Below are 17,620 nucleotides of genomic sequence, written 5' to 3'. Positions count from 1 at the left end.
TCTTCCCATTTTTGCCCTTCTCATTTTAGGGGGAAATGCAGCCTAGCCCAAAAAGGGGTGAGCAGCACCTCAAGATCAGAGTAGCCACAGACAGGGTCACACACAGAGGCTGGGGTGCAGGGCCGAGGATGCAGACCAGTGACAGTGCCCGAGCCCTTGATCCAAACCCTCACACTGCAATCAGAAGGTAGCAAACACGAATATGTGAGAGTTAAGGTAAGCAAGGCTGAGCATGGAGGAAATCCTGGGGCCTTAGCAGCTGCACGGAAGACACTGAACTCATTTCCCCAATGGTCCTGGGCCAGTGCTTAGGATGACGGAGCCACTCTGCCCCACGCCATGGTTCCAGAGCCCGTGTCTACCCATGAACAACTAGCCATTTCGACCCCAGCCTCAGTCTCCTCCTGTTCAGATGCCACTCATGACTCTGTGGTCCTGGGTGGCCTGGACATGATGCATCTCTGGCCAACTCCAAGTGTGATACTTCTGGGCTGGTAAGGACACCCAAAGGGTGGAGTGGTTGGGATGTGATGGGTGACAGTAGCAGAAGGCTGGGAGGAGACACGTGTGCCATCCTGGGAGCTGGCTTGCAAAGGCAGCTGCACCTCTTCCCAGTCTGGCCGCATGGCCTCACCTGACAGGAGAGGCTGAGCACACCTTGCCTGACAACAGCTCTCCATGTGCAGAGAGGAACGAGTCTCTGTGCATCCTACATGCCGACCACTCCTGCTCCTTGACCACCTGTAGTTGCCTAGATAAACAGATGCTCAAATCCAGTACACGATGGAGTGTTATCTGCACACACCCAACTCCCATTATCCCACGCACCTTAAAGCATCTCTCGATGAATTAAAATACCTAACAGCACAAATACCATGAGGAAAAGTCTGCATGTTCAGTACAAACACATTTTTCCCAAATGATCTGTGGTTGGCTGAGGAGCTCATAGATACAGCAGTGCGATGGAGCATGAAAAGATCACCCAGAGACTTACCAGGTGGACTGGAGCTTCCCTGTCAATGCACAAGGTGACTTTTGAGTTACAAAATCATAGAACAGTACGAATCAGCCCTCTTAGTTGTGCCCAAAAATTAAAAATGTGAGAGATTCAAATTACAATGCAGTGAAGGTTTCGGAAGATTTCATTTTGGTTTTTCAAAGAAAAGGTGGTTCAGACTGTAAGTTAGACAAGTAAAGGTGGACAGGTCCCAAGCAAAGATGAAAGTACACAGGCCAGTGGTGGCAAACCTATGTGTCACACGCTGCCGCGAGCAGTTTGTATTACTGAAAGCTCTGAAAGGTTCTCCATCACTGGCACAGGTTAGAGGGAAGGCCTGAAGACAAAGGGCCTGAGTAAGTGGTAATTCAGCCTTGGGTCTGAAGCTGAGTAAAAACTGATCCACAAGTCTTACAGCAGAGTTCAGAGCTACCAACCACGCTGCCGAGTTCAAAGGACAAACACATCCTGGGAGATCAGTGGTCCCCAATTACAAAGGAAATGAGTGCTACCCTGCTTGGCCAGGGTGCTAAGGGCACACAGTGGAGAAAGTCTTCAACAAACAGTGCTGGGCAGCGGGATGTGTACCTGTAATAGAATGAAGTTAGACTCAACTTCGTATCGTAACTACCTCATCAGGGATGAGATCCAGCATTCCAAAACTCTGAAGGAAAACAGGGAAGTTTCATGACTTTGGACTGGACAGTGATTTCTCAGATATGATACCAAAGGCACAGGAAACAAAAGCAAAAATATATACACAAGACTATGTCAAACTTCCAAATAACTGCACACCAAAGGAACCCATCGACAGGGAAAAATGGTGGAAAATGAGCAGGATAAATTACTCGTGAATCACATATCTGGTAAAGTATAACTATCCAGAATATATACAGAATTACAAGTCAATAGTGACAACAATAAAAATAATCTGGAAAGTTCTAACAAAATAGGAAAAGGTCTAACATCTTCAACATCACTGGTCATCAGAGAAATGCAAATTGAAACCACAATGCGCATTTTCCCCTCGCACCCACTCAGATAGCCACATAATGGGAAAAAACAGAAATAAAGGTTAGCGAATAGAACCTTACGCTTTGTCCACAGAGGCCTTGACACAGTGCAGCCGCTAAGGGAAACAGTATGGAGGATCCTTAGACACTGGAAGCTGGAACTACAGTGCATCAAGCAACCTCGTTTCTGGGAAAGTGTGCAACACAAGCAGAGAGAGGGTCTCAGAGTGACAGGTGCAACCGCATGTTCTTTGCAGGGCTGAGAAGAGACAGAAGCAGCCCGACATCAATCGAAACATGAATAAAGAAGCACTGATGTATACCTATAGCGGGCCATTATGCAATCTTTAGGAGGAAGAAAACTGACATCTCTAACAACATCGGTACAACTCGGGGCCACTCTGCTATGTGAAATAAGCCAGTCACAGAAAGACAGATGCCACTGTGAGGGACACAGAAAACTCAAACTCAGAGAAACAAAATGTGGAAAGGTGGTTTACAAGGGCTGGGGAGGAGAAGTGGAGCATTAGAGGGTGTGAGATTCCCCTGATGCTAGATGCATGCCACACACAGGGTCCCTCATTCACACAGCCTCGTGGGTGCAAGCGACGGACTGGAGCTGGGACACCTCCATGTGCGTCTTGGGGCAGCTGCCTAGTAAGAGCACAGGAGAAACAGCTCCGGGTCTCCCGGGCTCCCATCAGGTGGCATTAGATCCCATCTCAGATTGACATTCTTCCTCATCTGGTGCCTCCCCGGGTGGAAGAGCCAGCATTTGGAAGTTCTCCGTGGTCCTATCCTGCACAGGAATGACCCTCGCTGGTCCAGAGGAGCAGAACAGGAAGAGAACAGGGGTCCAAGCAGACCCCTCCAGAGGTCCGAGAGGACTCATAGGTGCACCCTGAAAAGGCTCTGTGAAGGCCGGGAATGGTGCACCAACAGCTCTGGGGACTATTATGGAAATGAGGGTGAGAAATGATGTGTCTGTCTCAGCAGCATGAAAGAGAAAGGGGCCAAAGTCCATCTGGGGAACTCAGGCTCTGATAGAATCAGGCTCTGAGTCTATGGTCTGTGTCTTATTCCACTTTCTGGTGCAAAACAAATGCCTGAAGCTGGAAATCATATAAAGAAAAGAGGTTTACTTAGCTCACAGCTCTGGAGGCTCTGGTGAGGGCCCAGCTGTGTCACAGTGCGATAGACAGTATCACAGGGAAGATTTCACGATAATATAGCAGAGAATAACCCCCAGTCAGTGTACTTCAGTTTGTTCGTTGCCCAGATAACAGTTCTGGTTATAGTTCCTGTTACTTTTGCTTCTTAGAAGTGGCTGGTCACCATGATGCACACTATATAAACCAATTCCCAACGGACAAACCATTATGCCTCTGTGCGTCCTGCTTGCTTATCCCATACAAGCACTAAGCCACCAGAGATCAGGGCCTGATAGTCTGGGAACGATCTCAATCAGTATCTGTTGACATAAAATAAACCTGCCTCCAAATCCTGGCTGTTGTTTCAGCAATTCTGCTTGCAGTTGCAATAAGACAGGAAGTTAGAGGTCAGGGGGGCTGACTTACATGTTTATAGTAAGGCTTTCCTGACAACTAATCAAGTTCCCCCAAAACCTGTTAGACCCTTCCAAGGGTTTCCTCTTCGGTGACCTAATGAACGCCTCAGGGCCACACCTCTCGAACATCACCACCTCCCAACATGGCCATACAGAGGACCAATTTCCAAGGAAGAACCCTGGAGGAGTGAATCTCATCATGCCCAAACCATTGTCATGGGCTTCTGGCTTTGCTGCATGCTAAAAGTGCATGCGATGTTTGGAAGAATTCCATGCTGGGCTCCTGGCCAAGCACCCTGGCTTCCTGGGTGTGTTAGCTTCTCACCACCACACCAAAGTACAAAGATAATCAACTACTAAAAAAGGCTTTCTGCTGACTTGCTGTTTAGGAGTTTCAATTTAGGGTCAGTTGGCCTGTTACTTTTTGGCTTGGAGTGCAGTGTGACAGATGTCTGCAGTGAGAGGTGAAGAGAGGCAGAAGTTAGCTGGGATCCCAACATCTGCTTCAAGGACACATCCTCCTCCTAATGACCTCACTTCCTCCTACGAGGTCCACCGGTAAAATTTCACTTCCTCCCACTAGACCCACCCCAGTGACATCATTTCCTCCTACTGGACCTGCCCCCATGACCTCACTTCCTCCATCTATGACCTCACTTCCTTACACGAGACCCACCACCAATGACCTTACTTCTGTACCCTGGGTCCTGCCTCTTAAAGGTTCCACCACTTCCTAATATTGCCATGAGCTGGGGAACAAATCTGCAATACACAGGCCTTGAGAGACACTTACTCAGATGATAGCCATCGGGACAGGTGTGACTGGATCAAAGATCTTAAAAGCTGCTCCATGCTAAGGTGAGGGCATGGCAGGGAGACAGTCACTGGCTTAGAACAAGGCGATGGTGCCCCATAATCCACCATAGGGATGACATAAGTCTGTTGGAAATGACTCCAGTGGCTCTCAGCCCTGACCATACTAGGACCACCTGGAGGACATCTAAAAGGATGAAGCCCTGTCCCTTCCCCAAGTGCAGCCCAGTGCAGAAAAGGCTTGATGCAGGACAGCCTACCTGGAACACTATCTCCCTGAAGAGATGCAGCCCAGGAGGTGATGTGGTGCTGCTGCCTGGCACTATGGACTCAGAAAGGGCAGCGTCTGCAGGGTGTGCCTGCAGCTCCAAAAAACAGCTGCGGAGAAGGCAGCCAGCTTTACCGGGGCCCAGGTCATCCTCAGTGAAAGCTGGGAGCCCATATCCACAGCGGTTATGTGCAACAAGCAAAAGGTTTCTGTCAGTGTGAGAGAGGGACAGAGAGATAAACAAGGAGGAGAGAGGGGAGAGGGGGACTCCTCCACATGGCACTGAGAGGGGCCCAGCCTAGCAGAGGTGCAGAACTCTGGATTCCTGCACCCAGCCAAACCTCACGTCACACTGCTCATGTAAGCTGCAGCTGCTGCAGGGCTGCCAAACACGCTGCACAGCCCCATTCAGGACCGTCACCCACTCGCAGCCACCCCTGCATCCTGAGGATGCCCAGAGGTCCTCCACAGAGGTCCAGCATCTGCAGCCGCCACACACCTTGTCACCCACACACAGAGCACAGAGAGCAGAGGCTCGGGAGCCGGAGGGTCTTCTCACCAGAGGCCTCCAGTCTCTAATTCATCTCCTGCCCCCAGGAGGACCCAGCGCTGGGGACATAAGAGCCACTTCTGGTGCTGGGAGCTTCCCAGCCACTTGAGAGTAAGGACAGGATAAGAAGTTCTGACCCCAGGATGCATGGTGGTGGCTCATCCTGTCTGGAATCCCCATGTTATTTATCTGTGCCAACACCACTGACCTGGGCTCTGAACCAGGCTGACCCAGGTCCATTGGGAACTAAACAGACTCACTCTGGGGACTGGCTCAGCCTCCAGTTAGCAGCTCTGTGGCCAAGCCCTGTACACCTCCTAAGCCTGGGCACTGGAGTCCTCGTAGCACATAACCCTGAGTTTTCAGGGGCTCGGGCGAGCCCCGAGTGTGGACCTAGGTTCTTGTTCCCGTGAGCTAGAATCAGAGCAAGGGCACCAAAGGCAGACAGAGTCAATATCAAGAGAAAATGACACTCTGGCTGGTGGGGCCCTCTCAGAAATCTTGGTGTCACCTCCTTTAACTACTTCATGGCTGAGAGGGTGAGACGGAAACCCAGAGAGGCACTGTCATCTTTGAGGGAAGACCAGGAATCAGCACCAAAGCTGGAACTCCCGCACTGGAAGTGCTCAACCCAAGCACACTCAAGTGCAGGTCAACCAGGCTGCAGGTAGGCCAAGCCAAAGCTGGCAGAGACAGGGACCAGAAAGAAGGGGGAAAGGCGGCGCCATAGCACCCCACATCACGAGGGAGTCTCAAAGATGGGGTAGCACTGGCTGGCTGTGCAGCTCCGGAAGTTGAGCCAGACTTAGAAAGCAAAATAGACTTCCAGTTTCCCTCTGAAGAGGCATCTGTTCTGGGGCACCCCGGGAAGATCACCCTAGGGGTCCTTCTGCCTGGCTCCCTCCAGCTGGGCTCCATGAGAGACCCAGGGAGATGGGAAGGCTCACCCACACCCCCTAGGCCCTGGACTCACCGCTCTCTGAGCGGTGAGCAGCACCTCGAGCTGCCAGATGTGTGTGGGACACAGTGCATGACCTTGGGGCCGGGCTGCCCAAGGCCCCTACCCTCCAAAAGCACCCCTTTAATTCTGAGCCCCTGAGCATGACCGTCCTGGCAGCCACCGCCCTAGGCCACCTCTCTCCTCATTGAAAGCCTCCTGCCACGCACTACTCTGAGACACCCACACAATGCGACATGAAAGAGGCCTCTACGGACCCACAGGATTCATCAGAAACAGCCAGACTAAAACTCATCACAGCAAGGGCTGGGGATGCATTTTCTGAGACTAAGAAGGGGAGAGACTGGCGATCTGGGCCAGGGATGAGTGACAGCCCAGAGCATTCTTTTCTTCCACCTCATAATAAATAATCAATCCGAGAAAGCTGATAGGAAGAAGTAAATGTGATTCTTTTTAAGATAGCAAGAGGCATTATGGTCATCATTGTTGATCACCTTGTATTCTGTTTTTACATCATGTACTATGTCCATCCTTTTGATCTGACTGACTCTGTTTTGTTTTGTCACATTTGGTTTTATTCTCTTTAAAAAAACAAGTAATAAGAACTGTGGGAGTAATAAAACCCAAAATGTGTAATCGTTATTGTAAAAAAGAGAGGAAAAAAAAGTGCTCTAAAGGACATAACTGCCTGTATATTTAAGCGTATAAGATAGATAACCACATTACTGAGTTTTTGTTGGATCATTGAACAGAACTGTTTGCAGTCTCACTGTTTGAATGTCCACTTTGTATGCTTTAATTTTGTAACTTGAATAACTATTTCTAAGATGACAATATGTAATCTATTAACTAGTGATTTCTTACTGTTTATTTTTTTTGAAATTCTGTATAACTTGTCCCCTTTTTCTGGGTTTTTCCCCCTTTTCTCTTTAAATAAAATTTAAAAAAAGAAGAAGAAATAAGAGTGAGAGGCGGGAACAGCATACTTAGGAGGAGGATTTTTCCAGGGCTTCTTAAATGTAACGCCTTGATTTTTCTTTTTCCTTTCAATTGTATTAAAAGTGCAGAGAACACCTGTTTCTTGTTACACCGCCGCAGTTTGGATGTGTGACTAGATGGATCACACACTATGTGGAACGAAAAATAAAGGAAAAGAAAACCCTGGAAAAAACGGTTTGACAAGTTAACAAAATTTTATATTGTTTCCAATTTAGAGAGAAAAAGGCAGAGAGAGAGAGACAGAGCCGATCGCCAGAGGAGAGAAGCACTCTGTTTCTAGTTGAATTCTCATAAAGGCTCCTGGATGCCATTTCTCCCACTGGAACAGAAATGGTACATTTTTATGATGGATTTTTTAACCCTTTCTTCCAAAGCTGAGACTTTGGAATCAACTGAAGGGTGCTTCCCAATCAGGATGACTTAAGTGGAAGTATTTCTCAGCCCCATGAGCTGGTCTTTCCAATACAGGGAGAGGAATTAGGCTCCTTACTTGATGTAATGCAATGACTTTCCGATAGACACGCATGGAATCATTGATCAGGGGTGTGCGCCTTGTTCACATTGGCACACTGTTCAATTTACACCAATTAAAGAATGCTCGGTCTGGGTATTGAAGAATAATTAAGGGATGCAAATCCCCCACAGGCTTCTAAAAATGACATCTGACTGGAATGGTGATCATGGCGTGAAGGCAGCATTAGGGTTTCAATATTTGACAGATACATAAGATCATCACAGCATCTCTCCGGGAGGGGTGACACTAGGTCGACGTGTGCACTTGCCTGGTCACCCTAAACAAATTTGACAACTCTAATTTTAAGTAATTGCTCCGAGTTTAGTGGCAGCCTCCGTCCCCACAAGGGCAGCTGTCTAAACCACATCTTGTAATTGAGATGTGTCTTTAAACTGTATGTGTCAACTTCACATGCAGATGGGCTCCCAGAACAGCCTCAGATTAGGGACAAGCCCGAGCATCCTTCTCAGCCACACTTCCACCAGAAAACTGGGGGCTCTACCCCATCTGCAACCGGAAAGGGGGAATATTCTAGCAGGTGCTAGAATTCACCTAGAGACTGCTTAGTAGAGCATCCTCAGAAGCTGCACCTTCATGGGTGCCCTTCCACTCCACTCACCACACCCAGCTCCACAGTGACAGCCTGCGAGACGCTCAACAAATTCTCGTAGAGTCTGAAGCCCAGTGGGGTTCAAGAGCCCTGGATGGAGACCCAGGGCTTCACTGTGGCTGCTTGTTTTCAGGGCCGTTAAAAGAGAGTGGTGGGGTGGATGACTGTAAAGAAAATGTGGTTTTTATGTACAATGGACTACTACTCTGCCATAAAGAAGGATAAATGAGATATTTGTAGGTAAATGCTTGCACTTTGAGAACATAATTTTAAGTGAAAAAATCAGACACACATGATTAAATATTGGATTATTTCTCTTGAAACCCAAAAGGTAGATAAGGAAGGAATGGAGAGCAGAAGGAAAATGTTCAAATGAGAAGGGAGAAGGGAAGGGAAGGAAGGTGGATAAAAATGAATGGAAGGTGGATAAAATGAATGGAAGAAAAACAACAGACACAGAGTTTTATAAATGGGGAGGGAAAGAAGGGTTGAAGGGGAGGAGGGGATGGGAAAAAGGAGCTAAGACACATTAGGCACAGGTACACATTCCCTGCGAAGAACGGGATCATTACGCAGTCCCCAGTGCACCAATGAAATCAACTCTAACACACATAAATAAATAGGAAGAGGCTGATGAGGAAGCCAGGGAGCAGGAAAGGCGCCCGGTTCCTGACTAGGGGTCTAACTGAACAGGATGGAACTTCCCAGGGACACAGAGATGGGGACTCATCTCAAGTCACCAGGCTAATGAGGAGTTTTTCAATAGCACTTTTTCTGCATTTTCTCCCTAATCCTAGGGACTCCCAGACTGTGGAGTCAGTCCCCTGACTGTCCCTGCCTGTGCGAGACAGCAGGACCCAGAAGGAGGAGGAGGAGGGCAGGCTGGACAGAGTCACCCGCCCTGGGCATCCAGCAGGGAACAAAGCCTCCACTCCACCGCTGGCCTGTCCCCAGCAGCCTGGACACCCAGGTGAGCAGCCGGACTTGCCCTCCCTCTCCCACAGCAACAGGGCGCCAGGGTCCCTGGCTCTTTGAGCGGGGCAGGGGGTGAGGCTCCCCTGAATAGGGCAGCAGACGGTGGATTAATGGCAGGCAGAACAGTGACACAGCCGGGCAGAACAAAACGAGGGCGGCTGCGGTAACAAAGAGCCACAATAGATCACTTCTGAAAAGTCATCTGGGCGGCTTTGAATCCCGGGCGCCCGGCCCTGTGTCCCCGCCCGCCCGTGTCACATCCCCGGGCTTTGAGGACACATGAATGCGGCGGGAACAGTAACCCTTTCTCAGGCCTCTTTTCAGGGGTCTCGTCCACAGCGAAGGATTTACCATTCAATCCCTGTACTTTCATGTGGGAAATTCAGAATTTGCCCCTTAGAAAGAAATTGCCTTTTAAACTGTCGTAAATTCTGATGCTCTGACGGATTTACCAAAATCTCCCCTCCCTTTGCCCTGGCTTCTGTGACATATTTCGAGATGCTGGTGAACAGCGCTCCTGTCCCTCTCCTCCACCACCGCCCTGGACCCTCTGCGCCCCCATCTGCCCTTCGTCCTCCTGGGTCTCCGTCCTTAACCACCGCGCCCCTCCGGCTTCTCTCTGGAATAAAAACACCCCCATCCCCGCTGGCTGTCCGCAAAGGGGACAAGTGTCTGGCACGTAGGTGGTGAGAAGGGCAGAGGGAACAGGAAGAGGACAGTCATTCATTCGGGGCTCCCCCCCCCCCGCCCACCCTGGACACCTCCGAAGCCCTCGGTAGGGACAGGGCGGCCCTGCAGGAGGAGAGTGCGGCCCCCCACAGCCTGGCGGTGGCCCCGCACCGTGGACAGAGCCCTTGCTCCTCCGAGCGGCCCCAGCGCTGGCCGCTAATCCCATTAACCTCCCTGCGCGGGCAGAGGCTCGGCCGGCAGGGTTTGGACCCCCGCCAGTGCGTCTGATTCGCTGGGCCCTTTGCAGGATCCAGCAGGCGGAGGAAAGCAGGAACAAGGGAAACTGGGCTGGGAAGCTCAGCATGCTCCCGTGCTCCTGTGTGGGGAGCTGGGAAGAGGCTGGGAAGGAGCCCCTGGAGCCTGGGGGACAGGAGAGCAGGAGACAGGGCAGGAGGGCAAAGTGTGCAGCCCAGCCGCCTCCCCTCCCCCTCCTCTCTCCTCCCTTCCACCTGCCCTTCTCCGCTGGCCCTCTTCCCCCTCCTCCATCCACCTCCCCGCCACCCCTCCACCCTCCTCCCTCTCCTTTTCCTCCCTCCCCCCAGCCCTCTTCCTCCTCTTCCTCCTCCTCCTCTTCCTCCTCCAGGTCTGTAAGGTGAGACTGGGGCTGCTAACCGCTTCCTGATGTGCAAAAACTGCAAGACAGACCTTTTTCTTGTTAGATTTCTTAGATATGAAACAGCCAGACCCAGCAAAAATGAAATATACTCAACTTGGATGGGTTCAGATCCTGATGTCACTTGGGTGGGGGGGAGCAAAACAAAACCAAAAAAAAGGGTAAGAAATCCAACGTTTCCTGTTCCTGAGAACAGAGCAACAACTTTAGAAAGAAAACCCCGATACTGACTGGTGCAACTCTGCAGCTCTGGAAGCAGAGTGATTTCCCTCCTGGTCCAGAGCAGTCGGAGTCAGAATTTATTGTGAGCCTAACTCTCCACTAGAAGTCCCTCCTGAGGTTTTGGGGATAACTCAGTAGAAGGCCCTGGCCAAACATGTGTGACATCTGGGTTCGATCCCTAGGGTGAAAAGTGTGAGGTCCTGAGTTCAATTCCCGGTACTCCCCCCCAAAAAAACAGGAGAGGGAAAGGGAATGGGGAGGGAAAAGGAAAGGAAAAGAGAGGGAAAGGGTATTTGAAGGAAAATATGTTCCTTAAATGTGGACATGTCTTGCTTGAAAAAAAAAAATGTGTAGCTTTAATGATCTAGGAAAGTTTCGTTTATAAATTAAAATAAGTAATTTAATTATATTTAATTTAAATCTGTTATCCATAAATACATATCTGAATTATATTTTAATATTTAGCATATAATTAACATATCTTCACTTCCATTTTTTCTCTAAACCAGGCCTAGAAACTCCAAGGGCTGAGGCCCTCAGAAGCTTTCTGATCTCCATGGCAACGGCCCTGCTGCGCTGCTCAGCTTCCAGTAAACCTCACCAGCAGCTCCCAGAGCCCAGAGCCACATGGCTGACCACCCACAGCAGCACCTAGCTCAGCACCAACCCTGTCTTCCTGGGACTGGGCCACAGTGTGCAGGGGACATTGCCTTCCTCCTGGTGGCTTTCAGCCACCGGCTGGTACCTGCTTCTTCAATGAGGCCCAAATATTCATCACAGAGAAGTGCGGCTGTGGTCTTCTAACCACCCTTTCCCACATCACTGCCAGTGCCACTCGGAGCCTGTGGCCACCTTGGAAACCTGCCGGTTCCTGTCTCCCCTCCCGCCCCACAGTGAAAGCTACCATAGCTCCATCTGCTGCTGGTGTGGCCCTTTTCCCCCTCCTCCATCCACCTCTCCTGGCTGTCACCCTCCTTCCTGTGGTCCCCTCCACCCTCTCCATTCCTGTCTTCGGTTCCTCGCCACTGAGAAGGTGTCCTTGACACAAGGCCTCTGCATGGGCGCCTCTGGGCTTGGAACGCCACACCTGCACTGCTCCCTCAGCTCCTTCTGTTCAGTCAGGACCCCAGGACCCCATCACCCTGCTATCCAAACAGGCTTCCCTCCCCCCAGTCACTCCTGCCTACCCATCCCCACACTTCTGTGCTTCCCAACACCTGTCCAGGTCCATCGCATCTTACATAATGCCTGCTTTCTTGTTTTGTCTGCTTCCTTTACAAGAAGGTAGGCTCCTGAAAGGTAGCAGCATGACTGATGACCACCAGTGTCGCGGTCAGCTTTCCTATCACCAAAACACAGTGCTAGGCACTCACAGCTGAAAGGAGAAAAGGTCTAACTAGCCACATCAGAGGAGCCAGTCCATGGGTTAGCTGAGTCAAAAGCAGAAACATGGTGGATGGGACCCAATGGAGCAGATACTTAGTTTATGGTGGCCAGAAAGCAGAGCAGGGGCAGCACCAGACAGGACAGGTCAGCGATCTCCTAAGGTACAGCGCCTAAGATCGTGCTCCCGTGACCCGACCAGACACAGCCAGAGTGTCCTTCTAAGTCCTCTAGGTGGCTTGCAAGGCAATCAGGTCGACAATCCAGTTTAACTGTCGTGTCACCTGGTAGAGAGTCCCGAACTCTGCATTTGGGGAAGGAAAGAAAGCAAAATATGGACTTGAAGTCAGTGTTCTGCTTTCCATTTTCCTGGAAATGTTCTGCAAGACTCAAAGTCAAACCTAATCTCTGAGATGAACCAGGCCTCAAGATTGGGACACTGAGAAGATGAAACTAAATTTCCTCTCACACGGCCTCATGGAGCTGGACAGTCCAGGCTGCAGGATGCTCTGCTTTGCATGATAAGAGATCCCAACTCTCCCCCCCCACCCCGAGCCATTCCTCCACCCTGCAGGGCCACACTCCTCAGTGTCGTAGACTGGGTCACCATCCCAACTGGGTGGCAGCCCATGGGAGGGAGGAAGAGCACATGTGGGAGGAGCCACACCCACTGGAGACAGGAGACGGAGGTCTCACGCAGTGCCCATGCTTCACGGGGCCACAAGGGAGGTTGCAAAGCAGCCCCAAGAGCTGCATGGCCTCGTGGCCAGGAAGGAAGGAGAGAGAACATGCCACGGGCCCTGGGCTCCTCGGGTAACAGCCTATGCAAACGCGGTCTTCCCCGACCCTGCACTGCTAGTAGGTACCAAGGTGAGCAACACAACACAAGCGTGTCAGCATGGAGCAGCCCCCTCTCTTCCTCCTCACCTTTGATGCTGAGAACATAGCCGGATGCATTGCTGTGCTAGTACCTTGATTCTCCCATTCTGTTCTGCGCTCACCATGCAAGAACATGCAAAAAGCACTTGACCTGCAGGGCATGGTGGGGCAGTCCTGTAGTCCCAGCTAACACAGAGGCTGAGGCTTGAGGATCACAAGTTTGAGGCCAACCTGGAAAACTCAGAGAGACTTTGTCTCAAAATAAAAGTAAAAAGCGGAGGGCTGGGTCCTAGCTCAGTGGTGGAGCCCTGGTGTAGCACAGCCAAGTTGCTAGGCTCAGTCTGAAAAATAATAAGAAATAAAATGCAATTGACCCGGTCCTGGCTGTGTTCATTGCAGTGAGCAGCACAGGCAGAATCCTCCAGGGCCCCCAAACTTCCCCAGCCTGATGATATCCTCATGGGCGACCCTGAGCAATGGACTTGACATCCAGAAGGCTCGTCACATTTACTTCTAAAATGGGAGCTAGCACACCTGCATCCTCTGATGGCAACAGGATAGCAACTGCAAATGCAGGGATGCAGGGAAGTGCTCAGTTTCTAAAGAAAATCTGTATGATAGACAGTGTTTCACTTGGTTTTATGTTTTCAGTCTGTGTTTTTTCCCTCGCCATTTCCCAGCCTGGTGAGCCATCTCTCTTATCCACCGCATCCAGGTCCTCCCGGTCATAGTACATTTCTCTGTCACCTAACTGGATTGTCAACCTGCTTGGCCACAGTGTGGGGATCCTTCTCTTTCTCTGTTTCCGTCCCATGATTGTTCACATTTTTATGTCGTATTTTGTGCCATCGCCTGGATTCATCTTTTTTGTTAGAATTTAAACTTTGCCAAAGGGGCACAGACCAGGCCGGTGGGTCCTGGGGTCACCTAACACCTAAGGCGGCAGGAACATTCTGGCCAGGAACCCTCTGCCAAGTGGTGGAAATGGAGGCATGAGCAGTTAAAGATAGGCCTGCTAGACCCCCCAAAGCAAATCAGCCCCAAAGCTTAGTCCCAAGTGCTGGCTGACTCAGAGTTGCTTCTTTAAATAGTAAAATATTCTGCCTCTGTGGACGGAATGAGTAACTCCCTCTCGCTCCGCAGAAGCAGCTGAAACTGCGGCCCACAATTATGTTACAGCAGGGCTTCTGGTAACTCGCACCGCTGCTCCTGGGTGGTGTTTACTCTGCAGAGCCCACACCTGAATTTCTGAAGCTGAACGTGGTCCAGGCCCTGTGTTTGGGGTTCCAGCACTTTGGGGACTGGCAAATGTGTCCAACAAAAATCCGGGGAATGCTCGGCCTTTCGTTCCTCTGAGAATCACGCCATTTTCCAAGCAAAGCTAAATAGCTCATTCATGTTTTAGCCCTGCTGCTTCCAGCCTGGTTTCCTGAGGTACTTTTTAGCCAGTCTGGTGTTTTCTTTTTTTAAATAGCCTGCTGTAAATTGGGAGTTTTCAATTTATATTGGATAATTCTGGAGTGTGATTCTTAGTGTGTTGTTAAACAAATAATTTTATCTTTATTTCATATATTACCATGGAAAATGCCATAGCCGTGCATGGCCTCTACTGTACCCATGGCTGAGGCCGGCCCACAGATTCCCCCCAGGGTCTGAGCCAAATCCACCCGAAATCGCCCTGCGCTGCGCTGAAGCACTCTGACTAATAGGTACCAGCAGGTAACCAGGCTGCAATTTTTTTTTTCCTCCTGCATTACTTTTATCATCAAGAGAAGTGGGGAATTTCACATTTCAAGGGCTCTCTGCACAGGAAACCCTAGTGTGGCCTTAACACAGACAGAATTCTCCAGGGGGGAAGTCCTGGGGTAACCTGGAAAATTTGAGCAGAGGAACAAAGCTCCTTGACCGGATGGCATCCATCTGGGGCGTCCGGAAGGAAGCCGATAAGTGTGTGCAGCGCCTGCTAAGAGGGGGCGCGCACCAGACCACCTCGGTCTTTGGAATAGGAGATGTCCGGAGCGGCAGAGCTCTGAGCCCAGACTCCCAGCCCGAAGGAAGCAAAAGCGTCAACACAGACAAGGAAAACACTTGGTTTGGCTCCGGTGTTCGGGTCAGGCTGGTGTGAATGGGGCAGGAAAAACACCCAGGAATCATCAGAGCTTCTTGGAAAACAAAAGCCACCAATCAACAGAAACAGTCTTTGCGTAGAACTGAAGAGTCCCCTTCTTTGAGGTAATGAAGCCAGCCGCAGTCACAGATACCGTTAGTCCCAGGAGTCAGGCAAGCAGCACGGTAGGAACAGATCTGTGGTCCCAGAAGCATGCAGTTAAGCCACCCTAAGCTTGAGCAGGATCACCCTAAGCTTGAGGTGGTGCTGGGCATCTAGGCTGTCCAATGTGAGACCCAGTTCCCACCACAGGGAAGGGCCCGTCCCACAACCAGGAGAACTCATTCCCTCCACTCAGAGAGCTGATTGATTCTCCCTGTTAGAACCTATTCCTACCACTGGGAAAGGGCAGTCCTACCTCTGAGAGAGCTGATTCCCTCAGGGAAAGCCACTTCCTACCATTGGGGAGAGTCAGTTCCACCACTGAGAGAGTCAAGTCCGTCCACCAGAAGAGCTGATTAGCTCCACTGAGAATCTGGACTGATTCTTTCCCAAAAAGAAAGCAAACGTGTCACCCTCAGGCTGCCAGGGAGGGATGGTCCTCATCTCCAGTCTCCTTTGTGACACAGCTGGAACCTGAAGACCACGAACCCATCACTGCCATCCTTAACAACCCACACCCCCACGGTCATCCACACCACAGGATAGAGAGGGTAGAGGGGGAGCCTCAGGGGCCAAGGACAGTGCACGGGGTCCATGCTGTGTGTGTCACTGAAATGCTCATGTCTGACCACCTACCTTCTAGAAGGCAGAATTCAGCCAGATTCATCCCTCACACCCCAGATATCACAAGCCCTCTGGAAGAATATCCGTGGAAGGATTGAATGGGGACCAAGAAGAAAGCTGCCCACCCAGCTTGGGACAGCAACTGGGAAAAGAGAGACAAACAGTGTTTGTGCGGCAAAGTCATTCCTGGACAGAGCCTGCCCCTACGGTAAACTGGTTCCTGATCTGACCATTCTGCCCACGGCAATACAGCCAAGCTATGTAAAAAGGAAAATACAGAAACTTGCCGAAAAGATTCTATTTATGCTTTGCTTGGCATGAAGAAAAGTTTAGAGATTAAAGTATTTTAAGATGCCGTTTAAAAAATACAAGAAATGCATCTTTCTCTCCCCACTTTCAGAACTGGTCTAAGAATGAGGGGACAGTTGCCAGGATTATTCAGGGAACCGTGCAGCGGCAGAAAGACGTCAGGTTATGGGATTTTCTGCCACAGAAGGTTTTAGAGACTGCGTTGTCTGGATTTGATGACAGGTAATAACATTAACTAATTACAAAACTAATCACATTTGGAGCGGTGGAAGCTGGGATCATGATAAGCATAATCAAATCCCTGAATTCAGGGCTCCAGGACTCAGAGGATAAGTTTCCTCTCTTGGAAAGCTTGACCAGATGCCTTTCGGGGTTCTTTGTCTGGGTATTTTGGGAGCTGCAGACACCGAGGAGGGCAGGAGCCAGCTGTGAATGGTGGCACTGGGCAAGGTGGCTGTTGCAGGGCCCCAGACTCACCTGGGTCCAGAGCTCCTTTGAGACAAATTCCTGGCCCTCTCTACCCCTCTCTCTTCCTCGCAAAGCCTGAAGACCCTCACCCCTGCCTCACCTGAGGCTGGCTCCCTTGGACAATCTCTAAGCCAAGCCATGTGACCCATTTCTTCCTCTATAAAGTTGAGATAAGCATCTTTCCTGTTTGCCCCAACACACCGATGTGAGAATCCAGGGAAACAGTGTTCGTGTGGTGTGTTACACACTGCTTACATGGCATATTACACAGCATGCTTACACACTGCCCTTAACATAAAATGTAGCACTAGTATGAAGTCACATGGAAGTAGAAGCTGAATCTACCTCATTCACCAAGAAGTTGGTGATTTGTCCTATTATTAAAATAAGAAGCTGGGTACTTCCCAGCCATTGGCTCCTCCCCAGCCTTTCGTCTCTTCCCTCCTGGCCCTTAGTCCTAGGGGAAGAACTCTTCTCACCTGCTGACACCCCAGAAGCCCCAGGGTACAACACTAAGTGCAAACACTATCTGCAGTCCTTGGAAGGAGACCCCCGTCCACTTTCCCTTGAGGACCAGTACAGTCGCCCTCAGTTACAATCTTCCTTTGAGCCAAGCCTCACTTCTCAGAAGCAAGCAATCATGGAAGAAATAAAAACAAGCCAGGTCCCAGGTAACTTGGCCACTGATTCTGGGGGAAGTGTTATCCTTTTGGCAAAGTTGGGGGGTGGGACAAAGATCGCGAAGGCTCTGACAGTGGCAGCCAGAAAGAAGGAGACCTTTGCAGTCCTGTTGAAAAGCTAGCACTGGACAGGGCCGGCCAGAAGTACAGCTGCCCAGGTGTCCACCACAGCTAGTCTGT

General features: G+C 50.4%; 1 long non-coding RNA gene across 1 annotated transcript; it reads left to right on the top strand.

Moving 5' to 3' along the window:
- Nucleotides 1-9,089: 9,089 nt before the first annotated feature.
- On the top strand, nucleotides 9,090-13,468 carry LOC134471511 (uncharacterized). The gene is made up of 2 exons (XR_010040961.1): nucleotides 9,090-9,259; nucleotides 11,338-13,468. It is a non-coding gene; the product is annotated as an uncharacterized LOC134471511 (long non-coding RNA).
- The last annotated feature ends 4,152 nt before the right edge of the window (nucleotides 13,469-17,620 follow it).

This window comes from Cavia porcellus, unplaced genomic scaffold (assembly GCF_034190915.1).
Source record: "Cavia porcellus strain 051 isolate PalLab524CR breed Dunkin Hartley unplaced genomic scaffold, mCavPor4.1 scaffold_18, whole genome shotgun sequence".
Lineage (NCBI taxonomy): Eukaryota > Metazoa > Chordata > Mammalia > Rodentia > Caviidae > Cavia > Cavia porcellus.
The sequence above is the reverse complement of the archived record's forward strand: the minus strand, read 5'-3'. Positions and strand labels throughout refer to the sequence as shown.